Source organism: Schistocerca americana, chromosome 5 (assembly GCF_021461395.2).
Source record: "Schistocerca americana isolate TAMUIC-IGC-003095 chromosome 5, iqSchAmer2.1, whole genome shotgun sequence".
In the NCBI taxonomy this organism is placed as follows: Eukaryota; Metazoa; Arthropoda; class Insecta; order Orthoptera; family Acrididae; genus Schistocerca; species Schistocerca americana.
Genome location: NC_060123.1, coordinates 556,368,043 through 556,393,724, shown reverse-complemented (window position 1 = coordinate 556,393,724; position 25,682 = coordinate 556,368,043). Strand labels below are relative to the sequence as shown.

General features: G+C 42.9%; 1 protein-coding gene across 1 annotated transcript in view; it reads right to left on the bottom strand.

Annotated features, from left to right (window-relative positions):
- The window catches only part of LOC124615858 (sodium- and chloride-dependent glycine transporter 1-like), a 142,546-nt gene that overhangs the window by 98,272 nt on the left and 18,592 nt on the right, over positions 1–25,682 (bottom strand). The gene's annotated exons all lie outside the window — the stretch shown is intronic.

Here is a 25,682-nt window from a genome sequence, read left to right as displayed (position 1 = left end):
AAATAATATGCGATGTTCACTCACGGAAATCATGTAGGCACAATAACCTTCAAGAAGGTTGGCATTTTAACTGCGCCGCCAGAATACATATATTTGTTAATGACATTCGTTATAAACAGCCCATCACAGTTTGAGAAGAACAGTATTGTCCATAGGGAGAACACTAGAGGGAAACAACATCTTACCCATTGTTAAAGCTGTCAGTGGCTCAGAAAGGAGTTAAATATGCAGCAACAAATATCTCTGATTACTTGCCCAATAACATAAAATGTCTGGCAGGTAGCAACGTAAGTTCAAATCGAACATAAAAATGTCTGGCAGGTAGCAAAGTGAGTTTTAAATCGAACTGAAAAATCACTTCTCCTGGACAACTCCTTCTGTTCCATTGAAGAATGTCTATTGAAAAGGTGGTAGCCAGAGGAAAAAGACGCTGTTTCCACATCATTTCCATAAAACAATCATTCAAATGATCTATCGAACATTTAACTGACCAACCAAAGACTGTTGTACCGGCAGTCGTACAATAGCACCCAAAAGAAAAACGATTTAAAGCAGCAGCTTAGGATGTGATCCACCTGCTAAACAGTACGTTGGAATAAACCTGTTATTTAGTGAAGAAGTAGCGTCTTATATACAACCAATTTTCTTCTACTCAAGCGATGTAAACGACTGTAGTACACAATAATAAATTCATTTTATTAAAAGAAAGTGTACATATTCAAAACGAATAATGTAGAATATAGTTCCGCAAATTAATCTGAAACCTTAATTCAGCAGTCCCATTTCTGAAGATATTGCACTGCAGTTCAGTCTGTTCTCCTGTTAGTACCATAGTTATACAACAATTTACATTACTTAGTATGAAGTATGTAATATTCACTGCATAATTGTGCAGTCATTGCTTATCATTTCTCAATATTATATCTTATTACGTACACACCTCAGAAAACAAGTTGTCAGTTGCCTTTGTTTCTGTGATTCAAATTTAGCTTATTTGGTTATCTTATTGTTATGGATGATGAGAATATCATTAACGCGATCGGAATCTAGACAACTTCTTTTCTGAGTCAGTACCAACCCTGCCTTACTAAAATTTCTTTCACTCGAGGCACTACTGGCAGGGATACAGAAAACCTCTTTGCTGAGTTTCGACAGGGCACACGAATTTGTTTTCCACCATGAAAGGAGGTCTGTGGACTCATCGTTTAGACTCTCCATGTTCATATATTTCTCAACCTCATCTTTCGATTTTGAGGTGAATGTTCGCCAATTTTGAAATTTTTTTGTGGGAGAAGGAATGACATCTTTGGTTACGTTCGTATCAACAACGTTATTTAACATTTTTCGCGCATCTTGATGAATTTTTTCTCTTCTTTCTTCGGGAAAAACTAATAGTTCCCTGAAACAGGGATGCAAGAATGTTGCCACGTAATGAATGTCACGTAGTTCATTTAGAACTTTCTGTTTTATAAACAGCTCTGCCCTCTTCTTTAGCTTACACATTGTCACATCGTCGGTTGCAGTTTCGCAGAGACCTATCAGTTTCAAAATCCACGGCACTACAAATGGTAGTGTCGGCTCAAAGTCTCCTTCCAAATCGTCCGTGGCCTCTTTGCAAACCTTCAGAAATTGAATAACGCTTTCCACAGTCGCATTCTGACACGACGTCATCATCTCGTGTTTGTTTGAATCACGCAAAACAGTCTAAATTTGGTTTTTCTGTGAATGGAATGAGTCTAACATCATGTACACACTGTTCCACCTGGTTTCTACATCATGGTGTAAGGTTTTATCTAATCTCGCGACTAATCCAGATCGCTTCATAAAGCCTACTAGTTTACGTACAGTCAGGATGGAGTCATACACTGCAGGAATCTCATCCATTAAGAAACCTTCATTCATTGTGTGCCTCAGTGCTGTATTAATACAGTGCATCACACATGGGAGTCGTTTGTGTGCCTGTGTAGTGCTTTCTTGATGTTAGCTCCCTGATCTGTAACGAAAGTAACCCGTCTTAGTTCCAAGGACGTTATCTGCAACTCTGCCATTTGTTCATATATTTCCGTAATGATATGTTCACCAGTCTTTACAACATCAGGAAACCTCGTAGTTAAGAGTACACTGTTTTTGGTTTCCATTTGTCCGTCGACTCATCAATATAGCTGGATGTGACAGTCAGGTAATGGGTCTTACGATAACTGTCTGTCCACAGATCGCACGTCATTGAACACTGGTTTTTACCAATTGCGTCTTTCACTACTGGAATAAGTTCACTCCTGACTTGATTAGCCAATTCCTTAATATGTCGTGCTACAGTCCTTGGGGAAGGTAGCACGTCTTGGGCCGTGATTTGTCCATATTTTGCTCCTGTATTTATCAGTTCTTGAGCTAAGCTTATGAATCCTTCAGCACTTGCAATATTAAATGGTCGGAGGTCTGTTGCACACATTAAAACACATTTGTCCCTAATAGATATTTTATCAGCACCGGCAGCTGCAACGCTTGACAAGTGTCGATTGTCCTTACATTTATGTCTGTTCATTCCAGTTGTGCTTCCTTTGTAAGCAAGCAATGCTCCACAATTTCCATTTTGGCACTGAACGTAACCAACTGGAAGATGTGTATCTCTTTCAACAACCACCTGAAATAGTCGTAATAAACACCTTCATGTATGTTTCACGAAGACAATTTTTCTTTTCCTTTAAGGACACAACAAACGTATAAATTCACTAAAAAATGCTACACAAACGAAGCGATTCGATTAATCAAATACTATCACGTATCGAATTCGGAAGCTCTATTCTGTAATTATTTAGTAATAACTTAAGGGCTCACCTTAAATTTTTCCCAACTGGAACTGCCACTCCTTACTCCCACTTCATTTATTATAATGCACGTCCCATCAGCAAGTTTCTTCAACACAGCATCTTTTGTGATGGTAGTCATTGCATTGTTCCCGGTTCCGCAGCCGCTCATGCTGAGTTTAGTCCGCTGACAGTTTACTGCCTACCGCTACGTTACGATAATGGGAGTCTCTCGGCCAGCTCGCGCTCTCGCAGTCTCGGGCCGGCACGTGTCCTATTCGACAATCCTCGTCTCGGCTCACAAGGGCAGGCCGCCAATTTTGAAATTCAGATTCGATTCATACTGCGCATAATAAAAGCCCATGGCCAGAGGTGTAATGTGGCAAAGCAACAAGATGCACTTCTCAGCCGTTGTTGAGAAAATCGAGTTAAAAGAAACCGTTGCGGTGAAATACTCTCTACGATTAACAATTTTCTGCAGCGTCGTGGCGCAGCGGTAAACGCTCGGGTCTGTAAGCCGAAGGTCGCCAGATCGAATCTCGCGCCATACAACCTTTTTTTTTTCTTAGTATTTGGTTTTTGTAATTCAAATATATATATATATATATATATATATATATATATATATATATATATATATATATATATATATATATCACAAATGTTATTAATTGTCTTCATAATGTTAACCACGTATAGTTAACGGAAGACGTAGAAACGATGTTCCGAAACGAATACGTATAGCGTAAGTCAAACGTTCGAATCTGAATAGAGACCCCACGAACACAAATTTGCTGTGGCAGGTATGAAATATAAACTCCGTTACTCGCTCGTTACACTTGGAGGACAGATGTTGAATGGGCCGAAACGAGCCGCCGCATAACAGCGTAATTGCCTGCTAACTTCGAAAGAAGGTAGATGCGGTCCCTAGCGCAACTTATAACATCGTCGAAAATCAGTGCGGCCGGGAGAGCTTTGGTACACCCTGTTAAAAGAAACGGAAAAATGGAGGCGGTACAATTGGAGAGCGATCCGCCTTCTGCAACATGCATAAGCAATTCATTAATATATATACATGTCAATAACTACAGGGGAATCTCACTTTTACAAGTCACCTACAAAATTCTCTCAACATGCCTGCTGAAAAGAACACAAGAGCAGCTGGAACGCCAAATTGGTGATTATCAAGCAGGCTTTCGCCCCGGTCGCTCATGCATAGAACAAATATTTAATTTAAAGACAATATTAAAACACAAAGCAATTAGAAATGCCCCCATAATTTGTACATTCGTAGATTTTAAGAAAGCCTATGACTCAATTGACCGGCAATCTTTGTTTAACATTTTAGAGGAACTTGGACTTGACTCCAAAACACTAAGGCTTATCAAAGAATCACTGACAGACACTGTATCTAAAGTTAAATTCAGGGGAGAAATCTCTGAACCTTTTCTCATAAAAACTGGAGTACGTCAAGGTGACGGGCTACCTCCACTTCTGTTTAATATAGTCCTGGATAAAGTCATTAAGGAATGGGAAAAAGAATTAAAAAATCAATCCTACTGGAAACCAATCCATCTTGGTAGAACCAAAGACAACGTGGAGATATCTTGTTTAGCATTCGCGGACGACTTGGCCATACTTGCAGATGATGAAGAAATCGCCACCAAACAAATAGAGATCCTTAAGGAATGCGCGGATAAAGTAGGTTTACAAATTTCGTTTCAAAAGACAGAATTTTTCTGTACGAAATTCCATATACACAGTTTGAACACAAAATATGGAAAAATAAATAGAGTAAAACGTTTTAAATACCTAGGTGAAATTTTGGAGCCAACCGGAGGAGAGAAAGTTGCACAGAAGATCAGACAACAGAAAATGAAGAGAGCATATGGTATGACACATGAAATATACAATAAAAAATGCATCTCCTCGAACACAAAAATCAGACACTACTGCGCAGTAATTAAGCCAGCAGCACTATATGCTAGTGAAACGCTCACACTCCACACAAAATGTGATTTAGAAAAAATACTAAAAGAAGAACGCAAAATTATGAGAAAGATTTTAGGTCCAAAATTAACAGAAGAAGGATACCGGATACAATCAAGAAGAACCACAGAAACTATATCAAACCTGGCAGCAGACATAAGAAGGCGAAGATTAAAATTTTATGGACATGTCACTAGACTTCCCCCCACACGACTCACCAACAGAATTCTCACTTACATAGAAAAAGTCAAATCAACAACACCATGGATTAGCCAAGTAAAATTAGATTTACAAAAAGCAAATATTGTACTTAAAGATGTCAAAGATAGAAAAACTTTTAGAAATAAGGTGGAAAAGTGGATTGTATTGTCGGAGAAGGAAGCACTAAAGAGACCAGGAACAAAATGGACAGAAGAAAGAAAAAGAAAACATGGAGAACGAATGAAAGAAGTATGGAAGAAACGACGTCAGAAAGCTTTGCGTGATCCTTCTGGGTCCATTCGCGATAAGTAAGTAAGTAAGTATATATATATATATATTTGAATTACGAAAAACTAATAATAAAAAAAATTGCATGGCGCGAGATTTGATCCGGCGACCTTTGAATTACGAACCCGAGAGCTTACCGCTGCGCCACGACGCTGTAGAAGATTAATAATCGTAGAGAGTATTTCACCACAACGGTTTCTTTTAACTGTCGATTTTCTCGACGACGGCTGAGAAGTGCATCTTGGTGCTTTGCCACATTACATGCCATGAGCTTTTATTATGCCCAGTATGAATCGAATCTGAATTTCACAATTGGCGGCCTCCCCTTGTCAGTTTCGTAACGTGACGTCAGTCATCCCCACCTCAGCGCCTGTGCCAGCGATATTGAGCCGCGTACTCAACGAGAAGCGAGCGAGACTGAGCAGCGTTTTGACGTGCTCTAATGCTGACCCACAACTGTTGTAACTCGTCCTTGATATACTGGACACTGGTACTGGGACGGAGCTGACATTCGAACTGTTCCCACAGATGTTCTATTGGGGCAGATCTAGGGAGCTTGCAGGCCACAGGAGTACTTCAACAACAGGCAGACAGCTTATAGACAAACGTGCCATGTGTGGACGAGCAATGTTCTGCTGAAAAATGGCACCAACATATTGTCGTACCAGAGGTAGCACATGAGGACGTAGGACGTACGTGACGTACTGTTGTGCCGTCAGAGTTCCCTCATGCTCTGCCAGACGTGACCTGAAATCATACCCGACAACTGCCGACACCGTGACGCAATGAGTAACGCTGGTGTGCTTCCTCAAAACATTGGGAGAATGGGGCGTCTCTCCTGGTCGCCGCCATTCTAGTCGACGATGGTGATCCGAGGTAGTGCAACACAGCAATTCATAGCTGAACCTAAAGCGACGCCATTGGTCCACAGTCCATGCTTCCCAGTCGCGTCACCACTCGAAGAGCAGCTGCTGGTGTTGTGTTACCGGCGACTAAGCATGGGACAGCAATTCACTTGTCTGACTGCAGCTATTCTGCCATCAATTGTACGGAATGACACAGTGTTGCAGGGTCTATTACCTGTTCTCGGATGGCAGGCGCAGATATCTGCATCTGCATCTACATGGTTACTCTGCAATTCACACTTAAGTGCCTGGCAGAGGGTTCATCGGACCATTTTCATACTACTTCTCTACCATTCCACTCTCGAATGGCGCGTGGGAAAAAGGAACACCTAAATCTTTCCGTTCGAGCTCTGATTTCTATTATTTTATTACAATGATCATTTCTCCCTAGTAGGTGGCTATCAACAAAATATTTACGCATTCGGAAGAGAAAGTTGGTGATTGAAATTTCGTAAATAGATCTCGCCGCAAAGAAAACCGTCTTTGTTTCAGTGACTGCCACTCCAACTCGCGTATCATATCGTGACACACTCACCCCTATTGCGCGATAACATGAAACGTGCTGCCCTTCTTTGCACTTTTTCGATGTCCTCCGTCAATCCTACCTGGTAAGGATCCCACACCGCGCAGCAATATTCCAGCAGAGGACGGACAAGTGCAATGTACGCTGTCTCTTTAGTGGGTCTGTCGCATCTTCTAAATGTTCTGCCAACAAAGCACAGTCTTTGTTTCGCCTTCCACACAATATTATCTGTGTGGTCTTTCCAATTTAAGTTGCTCGTAATTGTAATTTCTAGGTATTTAGTCGAATTGACAGCTCTTAGATTTGTGCGATTTATCGTATCCCAAAGATTTATCGGATTTTTTTTAGCACCCATGTGGATGACCTTGCACTTTTCTTTGTTTAGTGCCAATTGCCAGTTTTCGCACCATACAGAAATTCTCTGTAGATCATTTTGTAATTGGAATTGATCATCTGATGGTTTTACCACACGGTAAATTACAGCGTCATCTGCAAACAATCTAAGGCGGCTGCTCAGATTATCACCTAGATCATTTATGTAAATCAGGAACAGCAGAGGGGCTATGAAACTACCTTGCGGAACTCCAGATATCACTTCTGCTCTACTTGTTGGTTTACCGTCTGTCACTACGAACTGTGACGTCTGTGAGAGGAAATCACGAATCCAGTCACACAACTGAGACGGTACTCCATATGCACGCAATTTGATTAATAGTCGCTTGTGAGGAACGGTATCAAAAGCCTTCTGGAAATCTAGGAATATGGAATCGATCTGAGATCCCTTGTCGACAGCACTAATTACTTCATGGGAACAAGAACAATATTTCCTGAATCCGGGTTGGTTATGTATCAATAAGTCATTTTCTTCGAGTTGATTCATAATGTACGAGTACAGTATATGCTCCAAAACGCTACTGCAAATTGAGGTCAGTGATATGGGTGTGTAATTCAATGGGTTACTCATATTTCCTTTCTTGAATATTGGTGTGGCCTGTGCTACTTTCCAGTCTTGAGGAAAAGACCTTGCGTCAAGTGAGCGGTTGTGTATGATTGCTAAGAAAGGCGCTATTGTGTCTGCATACTCTGAAGGGAATCTGGTTGGTATACCATCGGGACTGGAAGACTTGCCTTTCTTAAGTAATTTGGGTGATATCAACTTTTATGTCACTCGTGCTAACAGCTGTTCTGGTTCGAATTCTAGAATATTTATTTCGTCTTCTTTCGTGAAGGAATTACGGAAAACTGTATTTAGTAACTCCGCTTTAGTGGCACCATAGTCGGTAACATCTCCATCGCTATCGCGCAGTGACGGTATTGCTGTTTTTTGCCACTGGTGTACTTTACATACGACCAGAATCTCCTTGGGTTTCCTACCATATTTTGAGGCAATGTTCCATTGTGGAAACTATTAAAAGGGTCTCGCACTGACGTCCGCACTAAATTTCGAGCTTCTGTGAAACTAAGCCAGTCTTGGGGATTTTGCGTTCATCTTAATTTGGCATGATTTTTTCGTTGCTTCTGCAACAGTGTTCTGACGTGTTTTGTGTACCATAGTGGATCAGTCCCGTCTCTTATTAACTTATGCGGTATGAATCTGTCTATTGCTGTCCATACTGTATCTTTGAAGGGGTTCCGATGTGATTAATGCTGAAACCTGCGATCCTCCCTTGTGCTGGTCAGATGTGTTCGATCGCAACCTTGACTACGAGTGTGTCTGCCCTTACTTTCCCGTGCTGTCGAACATCGGACCACTGTCACATCCGAATGTCTCATAAATATGGGTATTGCACGCTTCCATAACAGGCTAAATGGAATCAACACTGAAGCGCCTTTAAATCTCTGTCGCTGCTTCAACGGAATTTGTGTCATCCCCGTATCCTCACAGTGATCACTCAACACCCGACTCTGTTCACGCGCCTTGTATACCCTACCAGGCATGGTAGAAACACTAAACACGAACAACACTAATGCGAACTCTTCAAGCTTTCCCGACGAGATCTTGACATGTGGAATAATCGGGTCTACTGCCGGATGTTTGTGTCGCCCTGGTACAATATTTCGGCCACGTAACTCGTTGCCTTGTTGTTGAGAATTACTGGCAGCGCCAGGCGGGCGTGGACGGCAGAGAGAGCACCCAGCGCCCTCTGGGCATAAATACTGGTCAAGATCCTTCAATACGGCAGTCTCAGGTACCACCTGAAGAAGGCAACGAGTTACGTGGCCGAAATATTATGCCAGAGCGACACAAACATCCGGCAGTAGACCCGATTATTCCACATGTCAGCACTAATGCGCTTTGGTAGTCATTCTACCTGCCACACAGTAATGCTACTCTAATCATTTACATACCCGCCGATTGCATATGTGTGTACAAAATTACACAGACATCCAAACATGTCTTCTGGGAGCTTCATTGGTTTTGGCAGACATTGTATTTACGTGGCTCTCATGCTACCATGATTGATGGTCTGGGTGTTGTTGCATTTCGTAGCAGGACCCGTTTGGCCCTCACCCGCGAGACTCTTAGAGTAGAGCTATACGTCGACGATATTCTACGCGCTTTTTATTCGTGGCAAGCCACCATGTTCAAATGTGTGTGAAATCTTATGGGACTTAACTGCTAAGGTCATCAGGCCCTAAGCTTACACGGTACTTAACCTAAATTATCCTAAGGACAAACACACACACCCATGCCCGAGGGAGGACTCGAAGCCGGCCGGAGTGGCTGAGCGGTTGTACGCGCTACAGTCTGGAACCGCGCGACCGCTACGGTCGCAGGTTCGACTCCTGCCTCGGACATGGATGTGTGTGATGTCCTTAGCTTAGTTAGGTTTAAGTAGTTCTAAGTTATAGGGGACTGATGACCTCAGATGTTAAGTCCCATAGTGCTCAGAGCCATTTTTGAGGACTCGAACCTCCGCCGGGACCAGCCGCACAGTCCATGACTGCTGCGCCTTAGACCGCTCGGCTAATCCAAGCCATCCTGGGAACACGTTTCAGCAGCAAGATAATGTTGAACCGCATACGGCGAGAGTTTGTACTGCTTGTCTTCGTGCTTGCCGAACCTTGTTACATTGGCCAGCAAGGTCGCTGGATCTCTCCCTAATTGAGAGCGTCTGAAGCATTATGGGCGTGGCCTCCAACCAGTTCGGGGTTTTGACGATCTAAAGCGACAATTGGACAGAATTTGGCACCATATCCCTCGGGAGGGCACCCAACAGCTCTGTCAATGTTAAGCAGAATGACTGCTTGCATAAGGGTCGGAGGTGGACCGACAAGTTACTGACTCGCTCAATTTGTGAAGCTCTATCTCTCGAGTAAATCATCACGTTCTTTTCTGAAATTGTAATCATTTGTTTGTCTCTACATGTACATCACATCTGCCGATTTCCGTCCCGTTCAGATAATTCCTCCGTGATGCGTCGATTTTTTTAAGACTTAGAGCGTATTTCTTTAGATATGTAATATTTTAACCTTCTGTGACTGAAGAAGATTTATTTTCCTTGAGGAACAAAACATCATGTTCAATTTGCATACATCAAAGGGCGAAACATTCTTATGTAACCTTACAAATTTTGCGTACTTAATCGAGGACACCAACACCGCAGGGGGACGAGGCGCCCAAGGGCAATACTACTACTATTGCTGATAATAATAATATGATAATGAAGGTGACGCTCAAATTACTGGTAGTGATGAGGTAGCTCTTGCTTATAAAAGAAAAGAAATGCTAATTACTCTGATTAAAACACCTGGCACAATGTGCCGAAAACAAGAGACATCTTGGTGTGCTACTTGATGTGAATACGTCTGTATTTCGTTGAAATATTATAGCTTCGCTATTAACAAATTGCATTTGAAAAAAAAAATCATGTGACGCAATTAGAACGGTGGGGACGCGTGGTAACAGAATGTAGCACTGCCTTTAATGTCTGATTCTAGGTAACAGACAAATGGGAATGATAGGACAGGCTGGCCCGTATCTCAAGAGTTGTTGGGTTATTGGACATATCATTATACGAACTTTTCTTCCAATTTTGATCAGTGCTATCTCTTGTAGGAATATGTGACACTTTTTTAAAAACCGTGTATTTTTCACATTCGTCCCACCATCTAGCTCCCAACTAGGTTACCAGTCTGTTTACGAACGTTCCAGAACACATCCTTTTATACACTGAGGTGACAAAAAAATTAGGGGATAGCGATACACACATACGCAAGATATAAAAGAGCGGTGCTTTGGCGCAGCTGTGATTTGTACTCAGGTGATTCAAGCCAAACGGTCTCCGACGTGATTACGGCCGCACGACAGGAATTAACAGACTTTGAACGCGGAATGGTAGTCGGAGAAAGACTCAAGGGACATTCCACTTCGGAAATCGTTAGGGAATTCAGTATTCCGAGATCCACAGAGTCGAGAGTGTGCCGAGAATACCAAACTTCGGACGTTACTTCTCACCCCGGACAAAGGAGCTGCCGACAGCCTTCGCTTAACGACCGAGAGCAGCGGCGTTTGCGTCGAGTTGCCAGTGCTAACGGACAAGGAACACCGCGTGAAACAGCTGCCAAAACTAATGTGGGACGTACGACGAACGTGTATGTTAGGCTGTGTGGCGATGTTTGGCTTTGCTAACCGCACGAGAAGGCGGGCAGCGCTTCCCCGGGCTCGTGATCGAATCATTTGGACCCTAGGCGAGTGGAAAACCGTAGCTTGGTCATATGAGTCCGATTTCAGTTGGTAAGAGCTAGTGGTAGTGCTCGAGCTTGGCGCAGACCCCACGAAGCCATGGACCCGAGTTGCCAACAAGTCACTGTGCAAGCTGATGATGCCTCCATAATGGTGTGGGCTGTGCTTACATGGAATTGACTGGATCCTCTGGTGCAACTGAATAATTTGTCACCGGCCGTGGTGGTCTCGCGGTTCTAGGCGTGCAGTCCGGAACCGTGCGACTGCTACGGTCGCAGGTTCGAATCCTGCCTCGGGAATGGATGTGTGTGATGTCCTTAGGTTAGTTAGGTTTAAGTAGTTCTAAGTTCTAGGGGACTGATGACCACAGCTGTTGAGTCCCATAGTGCTCAGAGCCATTTGAACCATTTTTTTGAATAATTTGTCGACTGGAAATAGATTATGTTCTGCTACTTGGAGACCATTTGCAGGCATTCATGAAATTCAAGTTCCCAAGCAACGTTGGAATTGTCACCAGGCCACAATTGTTTGGTTTGAAGAACATTCTGGATATGGCCCCCAGATCGTCCTACATGAATCCCATCGAATATTTATGGGACATAATCGAGAGGTCAGTTCGTGCACAGAATCATGGACCGGCAACACTTTCGCAATTATGGAGAGCTATAAAGGCGCTTAACCTAACCTAACCTAACCTAACCTAACCATGGCTCAATATTTCAGCAGGGGACTACCAACGACTTGTTGAGTCCAGGCCACATCTAGTTGCTGCTCTATACCGGGCAAAAGGAGGTCCGACACGATATTAGGAGGTATATCAGACTTATGTCAACTCAGTGTATACCTCTTGTCATTGTGTCAGTAAAATCCCTCAAAAGGAGTAATGTTCGTCGCAGATGATTCAAAAGTTGATCGGTTACATCCGTTGGCAAGGGGTCGCATCATACGGATGCAGATAGTTGCAAGGTTGTTCCTTTGCACTGGACACTGCGTAGGTTCTGTGGACGTAGCTATCGCACGCTGTCGCCGGCAGTGGATAGGGGGTTAGGCGCATATGACACGGTCACACTAAGAGATATACTATGCGAACAAAAGTATCCGAACACCTGGCTGAAAATGACTTACAAGTTCGTGGCGCCCTCCATCGGTAATGCTGAAATTCAGTATAGTGTTAGCCCACCGCTAGCCTTGATGACAGCTTCCACTCTCGCAGGCATACGTTCAATCAAGTGCTGCAAGGTTTCCTGGGGAATGGCAGTCCATTCTTCACGGAGTGCTGGACTGAGGAGACGTATCGATGTCCGTTGGTGAGGCCTGGCACGAAGTCGGCGTTCCAAAACATCCCAGAGGTGTTCTATGGGATTCAGATCAGGACCCTGTGCAGGCCAGTCCAGTACAGGGATGTTATTGTCTGTAACCACTCCGACACAGGCCGTGCAATATGAACAAGTGCTCGATCGTGCTCAAAGATGCAGTCGCCATCACCGAATTGCTCTTCAACAATGGGAAGCAACAAGGTGCTTAAAACATCAATGTAGGTCTGTGCTCTGATAGTGCCACGCAAAACAACAAAGGGTGCGAGCCCCTTCCACGTCCACAGCTCGTGGTCGTGCGGTAGCGTTCTCGCTTCCCAAGCCCGGGTTCCCGGGTTAGATTCCCGGCGGGGTCAGGGATTTTCTCTGCCTCGTGATGACTGGGTGTTGTGTGATGTCCTTGGGTTGGTTAGGTTTAAGTAGTTCTAAGTTGTAGGGGACTGATGACCATAGATGTTAAGTCCGATAGTGCACAGAGCCAGCCCCTTCCACGAAAAACACGACCACAATATAACACCTCCGCCTCCAAATTATACTGTTGGCTCTACACGCCCCGGCAGATAACGTCCGCCGGGCATTCGCCATAGCCACACCCTGCCATCGGATCGACACATTGTGTACCGTGATTTGTCACTCCACACAACGTTTTTCCACTGTTTAATCGTCCATTGTTTACGCTCCTTACACCAAGCGGTGCGTCGCAAGGCATTTTTCGGCCTGATGTGTGGCTTATGAGCAGCCATGAAATCCAAGTTTTCTCACCTCCCGCCTAAATGTTGGAGTACTTGCAGTGGATCCTGATGCAGTTTGGAATTCCTGTGTGATGGACTGGATAGATGTCTGCGTATTACACATTACCACACTCTTCAACTGTCGGCGGTCTCTGTTAGTCAACAGACGAGGTCGGCCTGTACGCTTTTGTGCTGTACGTGTCCCTTCGCGTTTCTCCTTCACTATCACGTTGGAGACAGTGGACCTAGGGTAGTTTAGGAGTGTGGAAATCTCGCATACAGACGTATGACATAAGTGACACCCAATCACCTGACCACGTTCGAAGTCCATGAGTTCCGCGGAGTGCCCCATTCTGCTCTCTCACAATGTCTAATGGCTACTGAGGTCGCTGATGTGGAGTAGCTGGCGGTAGGTGGTAGCACAATGCACCTAATATGACAAAGTATGTGTTTGGGGGTGTCCGGATATTTTTGATCACATAGTGTATCTTTACTCTTCAAATCATCGCTTGATGCTTGGCAGAGGATACACTGTGTGAGTCCAGATTTCTGTAATTTTAACGCCGTGCTCATTACACGAGCTGTTTGTCGGACGAAGTTGTGTGTCTCTTGAGCCGGCTTGGAACGTCGGTTCCCGTAGTTTTGTGCGTACGATGTTTTTCCTTGTAGCGTCTACCACTGTAACTGGGACGTCTGTTTGTATTTTTAGTTTGGCTTGAGGATTTTTCTCTGTAAACAACTCCGTTGTCCAGTTTTACATTATAAGTTGCTGTGGATGTCATTCTCCCCTGGAACCGATCCGGTGCATGGGTCGTAGTTTTGTGTTTTTTAATTTAGATAACTAACTTATCTTTGTACTTCACACTCTTATCATTGTACTGTTGTGAAAATTGCACTAATGGTATCTTGGTACTGTTGTAACTACTGTTTGTTGTTTCGCGTTTGTCTTTTAGTGTTTTTGTTGTGGACTGACAAGACAGCCAGTCCACAGTGACGGGTAACCGAAAGGCACGCGCTTAAACTCACGCCGGCTGGCGTGAGGTCTGAAACAGGATACGTAATGAATGCTATAAAGAAAAGTACGTAGCTGCTGGAATACTTAACTTTAATCCACATTTGTAGACATTGGTCTTGTTACTGTACATGCTTCATTAGATACATAGCAAAGGATAAATGGCGCCTTGCTAGGTCGTAGCAATTGACTTAGCTGAAGGCTACGCTAACTATCGTCTCGGCAAATGAGAGCGTAATTCTCAGTGAACCTTTCCTAGCAACGTCGGCTGTACAACTGGGGCGAGTGCTAGTAAGTCTCTCTAGACCTGCCGTTTGGTGGCGCTCGGTCTGCAATTACTGACAGTGGCGACACGCGGGTCCGACGTATACTAATGGATCGCGGCCGATTTAAAAGCTACAACCTAGCAAGTGTGGTGTCTGGCGGTGACACCACAGTTTTTATTTTACATTAAAAGTTGTGATTGTACATCGAATTCTTTTTGCTGTTGTACTGTGGAAATTATAGTTACGTTAATATGGCACTTTTGTAGCTAGTGGCTATATGGTATTTTTGCGCAAAGGCAATAATAAATAAATCAATCAATAAGAAAGTCTCCCACTGGCATTTATTGAGTATCTGTGTGACATTCTCTTGCTGACTGAACAAGTACATGACGAATTCCTCTCTCTTTCATTAGTGGCACTAGGCAGTGTCCTAACCTGAGGAAAAGTCTTCAACAATTAATCTAACGTGTGAATAACCCTTCCCTAGGATTCTTTTTATAAATCATTCATCTTGAGCTTAGAGCTTACTTTTTGTCTGTGTTTGCTTTGAAATAAATTTATTTTGGAGAAGAATTCTGCCTCGAAGAGAGACAGTATTTCTTCGTTGCCACCCATTTAGTATCCCCGCCAACAGTGGGTATCGACAGCAGCGGCGACGTAGAGGTGATTCAAGCATCCTGACCCAAAGAGTGGGACCGGCACGTCACTTGGCCGGCGGCGCTAACACAGGAAAAAGCAGGCCCGCGGGCAGCATCAGCACGTGTTGTGTGCTGTATGAAGAGTCATAGCGTGACTGCTACAACGAGCCCGCTTTGTTATTGGACTGACTACCTTTTGCTATTAGTTTGTGGTCGGTGCACAGCTAATGCAGATTCTTGCGCTATTTACAGTTTACTTTTTCATATCGGGAGGGAAGTGCCAACGAGAACATATCCTTCACACTTAGTGATGCAATCGCATCCACTACCGATGTTTCTTGAACCGTGGCAACAGATGCTACAACTGTAGCAACAGCACCAGGAAAAGCTAGAATTGCAGCGGCAGCAACTGCAAGAACAGCGTGCTGCTATGGTCCAGCTTATGTGTGAGCAGAAACAACATCTTTCGGTGCTTGCAGTTACACCCCCACTGCTGTTCTCCTGCATCAAGGAGACAGAACTTGGAGCTATACTTTCGACCTTTTGAACTGCGTTGCCTTCCTTACAGCATTCCAGATAGATAAAAGTGGTTTAATCCTATATTCTAGCAATTGGGTGTACAAAATGATGCAGAAATCGGCGACCACTCGCAAACCCCAGAGACTTATCTTTCAGTAAATTATATCTTTGTGAACGAATACTACGGTCGTCATACTGTTACAGTACACAATAGTAAGCTCCGGGAAATTAACAACCCTTATTAAAACTCATTTGCATTGCCACAGGCAAAATCAATTCAAGCAAGAGACTGATGCAGAAAGCGTACCAGTATATCACAAGTGGGTCAGTGGACACATTACGACACAGTCCTCCAAGCGAAAAATAGGAAATCAGAAGAAAGAACTTCGATAGAAAACCAAGGGGAGAGAGACAAGCAAATTCGTTAGCTCTTAAGAGATGATGCAGGAACACACGGCGAGGACCTGATACAACAGTTAACAGTCTGTTGGGTGAATATAGGAGAATAAATGGGTCGCATGCGGCCATTACGAACCGAGCTTCAGGTCATAGCCTCGCGCTTGTCCCTTAAATACTCCAATTTTCCAGCAAACGTGAGTTGATCGTTGAGATCGATAGCATTCACAGTAATAGCATTCAGTTCTATGGTTGTGATAATGTAGTGAATCTATGTCCCAGATGCTACATCACAGTCTGTGAACTAGCCGACGACGTACTTGAGATGTAAAGTACACCAGTGGCAAAAAGCAGTCAATACCGTTACTGCGCTATAGCGATAGAAATGTTACCGATGATGGTGCCACCAAAGCGGAGTTACTAAATACAGTTTTCCGTAATTACTTCAAGAAAAAAGACGAAGTGAATATTCCAGAATTCGAAACCAGTACAGCGGTTAGCATAAGTCACATAAAAGTAGATATGTTAGGTGTTGCGACACAGCTCAAATCACTTAAGAAAGGCAAGTCTTCCGCTCCAGATGCTATACCAATCAGGTTACTTTCAGAGTATGCAGACACAATAGCGCCTTTCTTAGCAATCGCATACAACCGCTCACTTGACGAAAGGTCTGTTCCTTAAGACTGGAAAGTAGCACAGGTCACACCAATATTCAGAAAGGAAATGGGAGTAACCCACTGAATTACACACCCACATCACTGACCTCAATTTGCTGTAGTGTTTTGGAGCGTATACTGAACTCGAACATCACCTTGAAGAAAATGACTTATTCATACATAACCAACACGGATTTAGAAAATATCGTTCTTGTGTAACACAGCTAGCTCTTTATTCCCATGAGGTAATGAGTGATGTCGGCAAGGGATCTCAGATCGATTCCATATTCCTAGATTTCCAGAAGGCTTTTGACACCGCTCCTCACAAGCGACTATTAATCAAATTGCGTGCATGTGGAGTATCGTCTCAGTTGTGTGACTGGATTCGTGATTTCCTCTCACAGACGTCACAGTTCGTAGTGATAGTCGGTAAACCATCGAGTAGTACAGAATTGATATCTGGCGTTCCCAAGGTAGTGTCATAGGGCCTCTGCTGTTCCTGATTTACATAAATGATTTAGGTGATAATCTGAGGAGCCCCCTTAGATTGTTTGCAGATGACGATGTAATTTACCGTCTAGTAAAATCATCAGACGATCAATTCCAATTGCAAAATGATCTAGAGAGAATTTATGTATGGTGCGAAAACTGGCAATTGGCACTAAACAAAGAAAAGTGCGAGGCCAACCACATGGGTGCTAAAAGAAATCCGATAAATTTTGGGGATACGATAAATCGCACAAATCTAAGGGCTGTCAACTCGACTACATACCTAGGAATTACAATTACGAGCAACTTAAATTGGAAAGACAACATAGATTATATTGTGGGGAAGGCGAAACAAAGACTGTGCTTTGTTGGCAGAACACTTAGAAGATGCGACAAACCCGCTAAAGAGACATTACACTTGTCCGTCCGCTGCTGGAAAATTGCTGCGCGGTGTGGGATCCTTATATATACTAGGTAGGTTTACAGACGACATCGAAAAAGTGCAAAGAAGGGCAGCTCGTTTCGTGTCATCGCGCAATAGGGGTGAGAGTGTCACTGATATGATACGCGAGTTGGGGTGGCAGTCATTGAAACAAAGGCGGTTTTCTTTGTGGCGATATCTATTTGCGAAATTTCAATCACCAACTTTCTCTTCCGAATGCGTAAATATTTTGTTGATAACCATCAACGTAGGGAGAAATGATCATCATAATAAAATAAGGGAAATCAAAGCTCGAACGGAAAGATGTAGGTGATCCTTTTTCCCACGCGCCATTCTAGAGTGGAATGGTAGAGAAGTAGTATGAAAATGGTTCGATGAACCCTCTGCCAGGCACTCAAGTGTGAATTGCAGAGTAACCATGTAGATGTAGATGTAGATGGTCATCACCTGATGAAGCTCAAGCTGCTTGCCACCTACCATCTACTGATGTCTTCCAACCACACCACATCGCAGAGCGTTACCAGCACTCAACTTCAATGTGGAAGCCAGAAATAGCGCCTCTTGGGGGCCCACGTTCCGTTTCAGCACTCAAGCACTTCTGGCTGCCGAAACCTACCAGCTCTGTAGGGAGGAGATCAACCGATCACACGGAGTACATCGTTGACGAATCATCGTTGCAGAGTTCGGAGTGGTACTGAAGACTCTCCAATATCCAGCGCGATACCAAACATTCGCACTGCGCACGGCTGCTGCCTGCCAGCCGGCAGTCCGCCGCGCACCTAGGTTACGAACACCGTAGCCTGGGCGTGCAGATGCTGAGCTGACTGAGCCGGCCGCGGTGGTCTAGCGGTTCAGGCGCTCAGTCCGGAACCGCGCGACAGCTACGGTCACAGGTTCGAATCCTGCCTCGGGCATGGATGTGTGTGATGTCCTTAGGTTAGTTAGATTTAAGTAGTTCTAAGTTCTATGGGACTGATGACCAGAGATGTTAAGTCCCATAGTGCTCAGAGCAATTTTTTGAGCTGACTGAACACACGTCAGCTAGAATCCAACACGCAGCTGGATTACGCACAGCCAAGGGCAGTGCGGGAGGGCAACTAATTGTAAACACAGTGAGTAAATGACTGAACTTTAACAACATTTTACTATCGTTGCAGACACTTCACAGGTTCCCAACAGCCATCCTGGCCTCTCACAGGGGAAGATGAGATGTAATCGCATTTGCGAATCTGGACAATCATCAGCTATGGAACGGAATGACGACAATTAAAATTTCACAGCTAGACCCAAACTTCCACATGTCGTCAACCATGTGTGTACAGCCAGTACTCGTACATCCATTATGTATTCGGGCAAGCGGCTTTCAAATGAAACTGTCTTACCCGCACGGGAGTATACATAATGAATGTATGAGTACAGTTTACAGACGCATGGTTGACGACAAGTGCAAGTTTCAGTCTGGCCGTGAGTCGTGCACTGATAGCGAACCGGTAAGGCGACTGCTTGCGATAAGTGGGAAATCCGGTTTCGAGTCCTGTACCGGCACAAACTTTCGCTGTCGTCATTCCGTTCTACAGCTGATGGTTGTCCATATTCGCAATTGCGACTACATTCAATGTATTTCATAACGGCTGTAGTCGCCACAGTGCCAGTTCCTTTGGGCATACATGGATGCCCAAAGGAGCTTTGCATCGTAATTCAGAATAACACAGGCACTTCAATATCGTATCTCTCAGGGGTGTCTCCGCTCGGACCCCCTGCAATAAGCACCTTGTAGCAATTAGGCTAAACTTTAATCATTGTCACGAACTATACATACACTCTTATGTGGCATGTGCTGCTGCCTTGCAGGGTCTCACACAGTGCAATTTCACTTGTGACAGTCGTAAAGTTTCCTGTCTGGAACCATTGATTCGTGATGTGGTTGTGCGCCTAGCCAATGCGGGGGAAGTCAGGGCTTAAAGCATTAGCAACTTCCGATCCGAGCCTCAGTGCAGACTTTATGACTGCTATATCTTTCGAAGTTGTTTCCGAAGCTCGGCAAACCATCACCAAAGAATTTCAGGAAGGCTATGAAAAGTTGTTAGTCATCGCCGTGAGCAATAGCCAGTTGATGATTCTAATTCATCATCTTTATCTTAGCCACTAAGTCCAGTAGAGTTCACCGTCTTCTGCATCGCCGACGTCTTGTGAGAGACTTCAGTACATCGATCACAATGATTCCTCGTTGGTGCCGGGTAAATCCTTTTTTTACAAGTAATAATTATTGGGTACAGTTTTCTATGTTCATGAAAGTATAATGGAAAATGTTACAGAATAAATCCACATCAGAGAGACTATCTTTCCCATCAGTTAAATGCTAAAACATGATATACACACTTGTTAATTGCCATGCACCAGCAAATGAAGACAACAGGAAAAATCCACAAAAAATAGAGGAATTCTGGGATATTTTAGAAACTGAAATATCTAAAATTCCAAAGATGAACACCATATTACTATAAGGCGACTTCAGTGCACGAATATGCAGAGAAAAGAAATATCGAACTGTAGAAGGACACTACCCAGCTCATAGAACAATGGTATGAGGCTAGTAATCTTATGTCTAGGCTCTCATCTGATACTGTCAACCTTGTTTAGGAAAGTACCAAGAAAAGCTAAAACCTGGATATCGCCCAACCTAGTGTTAGGAGACTTTAGTTAGGTCATGTGGCTTTTTCAAAGAAGTACAATGGAAATTATGAATGTGAAAGTAGTAAGGAATGGTGAATCGGGACTCTGATCATTACTTCTCTAAAATTAAAGTCAAACTTCTACCTAAAAAAGAACAAAGGAAGTCACAAAGGTCAATAAAATGTAACACAAACAGGCTTACTATAACAAAAGAATCAATTAAAAACTATTAAAGTGGCAAAACATGGCAATTGGCAAGAAATATACAGAGAAATTAATAATGCTGCACAGGACATATTTGGGTAAATGAAAAATAAAAATAAAATAAGATGGAATGAAATATGCAAATTAGTCATAGCATAGAGAACTAAAACGTGAAAAAAATGGAAATGCTCAATGAAAATTGAATATTACGATCAATTTAAACGACGAAGAAAGGAAGCAGCCAGGTTAATCAGAAGTATCAAATGAGCCTTTGAAAATGAGACATTTTTGAAAATAGACAGAAATTTAAAAAAAAATAATACTCCTGACTTTTATCAAACTTTTAAGAAGAAATTAAAGGGGTACCAAACTCCAAATGTCTGATTCAAAGATGAAAACGGTAAAATTGGGTTAAGCAATACTAAAAATTGTGAAATAGTAGCCAGATATTTTCATCAGCTTCTGAACTGTCCTGAACCAAGCCATAAATTGGAATTCTTAGATGTTAATGAAAATTTGGAAGAAGATTTACCACCAACTATAGAAGAAATTCAAGAAGTAATTAAAACCCTCAAAAACAAGAAAGCTAGTGGTGAAAATTCTATTACAGCTGAACCTTAGAAGTGGTCCTTGCCAAATATAGCAAATGAGCTACATTTACTCTTTGAAGAAATCTGGGAAATAGAAAAAATCCCAGAGGAATGGAAAGTTGCCTTGATACACCCACTCCACGAAAAAAGATAATAAACAGGATGTAAACAACTACAGAGGAATCTCTTTACTGCCAGTAGCGTATAAAGTATTTTAGAAGATTTTGTTAAGCAGAATAGAAACAACACTAGACTGTCACCAAGGTGTTTTCAGGGAAGCAAGGTCACGCCAAGAACAAATATATAATCTCAAGTCAGTAATTCGCCACCGATTACTTAATTCAAAGGATATTGTAGATATGTTTGTGGATTTCAAAAAGGCTTTTGATTCTGTTGACAGTGAAACTATAGAGAAAATAATTCGAAAATTTGGCGTAAAGTCTAAACTGGCAAACCTAATCCGTGAAACACTTACAGATACAGTCTGTAAAGTAAAATTTCTGGGAGAAATTTCACAGCCTTTCAGACTAAAAACAGGCGTACGACAATGTGACGGCCTATCCCCAATTCTTTTTAATAGTGTGTTATAGAAAATAGTAAGAATTTGGAACGAAAAAATTATTAAACTCAACATCTCATTTATAAGATTAGGGAGAGGAAGCAAAAATATGGAAATCAACTGTCTTGCATTTGCAGATGATTTTGCTATGCTTTCCGAAAATGTGGCATCTGTTATAACACAAATAAATATCCTGGAAGAACTGGCTTCAGGATTTCTGCAGAAAAAACAAAATTTGTATGAAACGTTAAGGATGCTTCAAAATTTCTGAAAACAGATATTGGCCAAATAGAGAGGGTAAGAAAATTCAAATAGCTAGGGGAGATAATCCTAGAAAATTCTTTGGAAAAATCTGCAATAGAGGAAAGGTATATAAAATGGTATCACCAAAGACCTCTACAATAAAAGTGCTTATCCAAAAATGCAAAAATAAGGCAGTACAACACAGCAGTGAAGGCAGAATGACTATGTGCAAGCGAATGCCTGGCATTAAACTACAATTTAGATAAATCAGAAGTACTAGAAAGGTGAATCATGAGGAAAATATTAGGATCACAAAACACAGCAGAAGATTGGGAATTACGAAGTAATGCTGAAATATAGGAAATATTTCAAACGTAATGAGGAAAAGAAGACTCAAGTTTTTTTGGACATGTATTTCGAATGCAAGACAGTAGATTAGCTAATAAGATTTTCAAATATTTCTGGGATAAGACGTCCACAATAAACTGGGTCAACGAAATAAAAAAGCATTTAAAAAGAAACAATATAAAATAGAAGATATAAACAAATGAAAGTCTTTCGGGAAAACGTATTGAAAATGGATAGATTCCAAGGCAGGGTAGCTAAAAAGACTGTTTCAAAATGGTCGGAGGACAGCAAGAAGATAGGTAGTGAACAGATGAAGGCATACTGGAAGTAAAGAAAAGAACAAAGTACGAATTATGTAACTGGAACGTGGCCCTCTGATGGCCCGTTCGCAGTAAAAAAAAGAACGCAGTAAAAAAACGAACGCTCGTCTAGCATGACGTTGAAGTGCGTGCCACGCACATCAGCTAAGCACCAGTCGTTTCCAGGGTGGGGCCGACATTATACAAGGATCAACTGCATGCACCTCGCCACTCACTTTCGGGCTTGTGGTAGATGTAGACACCTGGCAGCTGTATGTCAACAAGCTGCGCGCCAACCTCCCGTAACAAAACGACCCGGTGAAGGCACATCTCTCCGCGCGGTCACGTCAGCTGGGCAGACAGTCCAGGGAGCACAGCAGAAGTAATCTCTGGCTCTCACTATTACCATCAATGGAGTTAGGACATCAGGCGTGTCATTAATCAGTGAAGATACGTACAGGCGGCTCACTTCGTCTCCATTACACAGGGCTCAGCGACTGGTAATGTCTTACTGCCCAAAGAAAATTCCTCTCCTCGAAGAATTGTCACTTACAGCTAAGAGCGAAAACGCCGAGTTACTGACATCTTTAGTTGCAGATTCGCCTGACGCTGTTAACATTTACAGTATTGGATTTAAAAGTAGTGAAATACGTAACTTAGTGTCCGAAGACGAGCCGATGACTGACGTAATCCTCTCCGTGCTACGTACAATGAGCTTTTCAAAGCATCGCTAGATTATGTTAAGCATTTTACTATTCGCACGAGCGTATCTATAAAACCATCGACTGTACCAAAATTTTTGTATAGATATATTCTGTCGTTTACTGTTAGAGATGCAATTCAGGCCGAGATACAGGTCTTTCGGAAGCAGGCGTCATTTCTCTGATATCAGACAGTTGTTAGGCGACCCCAATGGTTGTCTTTAGAAAGCCTAAAGGGTCTATAAGCATTTGTGCCGATTTTAAAGCAATTACCAGTATTCAGGCAATCTCTGTCTTTTGCAATGGCTCGAGGATGTGTTATCAAAACTACCCTGAGGTCTATATTATTCACAAACTGATTTAAAAGATGCAAATTTACAACTCCCATTAGATAACAAATCAAAAAGATATTCGTCTGATATACACCATTAGGTATGTTCCTGCACATTCGCTTGCCAGAAGGGGTTGCTAGCGCCCCCGCCATGTTTCAGAGATGCTCGTGCTTTGAGCAACTGATTCATGGTATTCCGCAGTGTGCTACTTGCACAATATCATTGTAACAGAGGCGACGCATACGGAAACCTCAAGAACCCTGAATCCCTTTTCAAAAGGCTTTCGGAAAACGTCTCACGTGGTCAGTTGTGTGATGCCGTCAGTCATACGACCACACCGCCGCCTGAGAGATCGATCCGCCGGATGCGAATCTCTCGATAAACGGAACAGAAGAACGGCTGTGCTAGCCAAAGAGTACACAGCCAGTCGCAGTACTTATCCTCGCCGCGTGGCGCCGCTAGGCCACTTCATGTGTAGCTGGAGTGTAGTGCAGTTGTACCAGTCTACAGTTCGTAGCCGCACTCAGTGGTCAGCCAGCGCCGATGTTAGTCAGTCATCGTCGGCAGCTCAGTCGTTGCTGCCATCAAGTCTTCGTAGCCCAGTTGTTAAATTCCGTAATAGTACTAAAGTAAAGTCAACACTACTAAGTTGGCAGTTATAAACAATTCTACGTTCTCTCATGTCGAAGGCCCCGTTAGTCTTCAAATTCACCGGATTCGACATTCAAGATTACGAGAGATCAATTCGTCACTGCAAGATTTGTGACTTGTAAATTATGTCATTCTACAGACGCTTAGTCTAGTCGCGTCTTCTATAATTGTCAACCAACAGATCATGGACTACAACAAAGTTCAGTAATATATACTTTCTTATTTTGTACTCCTGCTAATTAATTGTCTTTTCCTGTTGTAGCTACGAAGCAGTCTTGGCATAGTAGAATCCACGTTTCCAACTCCTTGGCTACCTCATATTTGCTATCTCATGTTGGTGGACTCGGTTATGGTGGAAGATCGAGAGCCAATCAAGTTGGACAAGTGCAGTTCTTTTGCCTACAGTGTTGATACCGGAGGCACATTCTGAGCTGCAAAAGTGTTACGGCCATACTCGACCATGTCGACGAGATAACAAAGTTGCCAGCGACCACAAACATGAAACAACAGCAGTATTTTGATGGTAAAATCACCTGCTACGCTAAGTTTCCATTCCAAGCAGTGCAAATTGCTCACCCATTAAAGAGGATGCGCAAGGAAAGTATCAAATTTGTGTTGTCGACAGCACGAAAGCAGACTTTCCAATGGCTTAAAGACTGTCTAAAAATAGCACATTTTTTAACATCGTAAACATCGGGTTCGTGAATGACGCTTGCTACGAATGCATCACAGTATGTGATAGGGGCGGTTCTGCGCCATAAAATGTCGGCCAGATGCGAAGACCAATTGCCTACGCCTCCAAAACAATAACGGCAGCGCAACTCATCTGTTCAGCAAACTATCTTACGAGATCCTACAAGCTACCAATAAGTGTGTGTCATCTCGTTGATTGTCTCCCGTTTTGTTAAACCTTCCTAACACAGGAACATAATGACCTCTCTGACTTCGTTACCACATTTAAATTCACCTTGTCGACTACATGAAAGGTTGAGACGTCAGAGTGGCAAGTCAGTTTGCTACAATAACTGGTAATTGGATCGAAATCACTATTGAACAACTTGCGTATTTTTTTTACGTCTGATAGTCATTTAAATGTTTTTAGTTTTAAAGAAATCTGTTTCCGAGTTAGAAATAGAAACTCAATGAGCTGCAATGAGTTTCGGGGAAGCAATACTGACTGATATCCTTTTTCTTCTTATTATTATTTGTGGATGTGTAGTATA